We start from the raw sequence: 1,104 nt of genomic DNA, 5'->3' as shown, positions 1-1,104 counted from the left end.
CCACCACACCTGGCTCTCAATGCCTATTTCGAGTGCGAAATGTAATGTTTTTTCAAAGGAAATTGCTCATGTCTCTTGGCTAGCCTTTAAACAAAAATCACATGCCCTGGCTTTCATATGTTTTTCCCTTTGGCCCCACCCTAGTATCTAGTCTCTCAGTGAGAAATGCCCGGTGCTGAAAAGTTGGCTGCCTGCAAAGTGGGCTGAGCCAGCGGGCTATCTTCACGGTGCTATATCTGTCTGTTCCCACAGGAACAAGCTGAAGATGGTGACTGCCAGGGAACTAGAAGGCAAGGGAAGGAGGGCTTCTGGATAGAAAAGTGTGTTTCCAAAAACCTTTCTCAGACATTTTTTTAAAAAGATTTATTATTACACATAACTACACTGTAGCTGTCTTCAGACACACCAGAAGAGGGCATCAGGTCCCATTATGGATGGTTGTGAGCCACCATATGGTTGCTGGGATTGGAACTCAGAACCATTGGAAGAGCAGTCAGTGCTCTTAACCGCTGAGCCATCTCTTCAGCCCCCTCAAACATTTGTGAACTGGGATGGGGCCTTGTAAGTAGGAACTGAGGTGGCCAAAGCCACCACAGCCATAGGTTGATGGAAGAGCCACTTGTCTTTTGCCAGTATGAATTCTCTTCAAGCCCCTGAGGAAATACTGGGTTTTGTCTAAACACCAGAGTTTGGGAAAAAGAAATTTCTTGGGGGACCTGACATCTATAATGACACAGAACCATTTTAAGTATTAGCTGATTTGAGTCTTCCTAAGTACCTTATAGGATAAGTGTTACCATTCCAGTTTAGAGGCTAGAAAACTGAGCCACAAAGCCACCTGGACACTCTTCCAAGCATTGCAGCGAGGATAAAAAAAATTTTTTATTGTTGTTGTGGTCTGAAATTTGATGGAAAAGAAGCCCACTTAAAATGCCTCGTCGGGCTGGCGAGATGGCTCAGTGGTTAAGAGCGCCGACTGCTCTTCTGAAGGTCCGGAGTTCAAATCCCAGCAACCACATGGTGGCTCACAACCATCCGTAAAGAAATCTGATGCCCTCTTCTGGAGTGTCTGAAGACAGCTACAGTGTACTTTCATATAATAAA

Source organism: Mus caroli, chromosome 16 (assembly GCF_900094665.2).
Source record: "Mus caroli chromosome 16, CAROLI_EIJ_v1.1, whole genome shotgun sequence".
In the NCBI taxonomy this organism is placed as follows: Eukaryota; Metazoa; Chordata; class Mammalia; order Rodentia; family Muridae; genus Mus; species Mus caroli.
The sequence above is the reverse complement of the archived record's forward strand: the minus strand, read 5'-3'. Positions refer to the sequence as shown.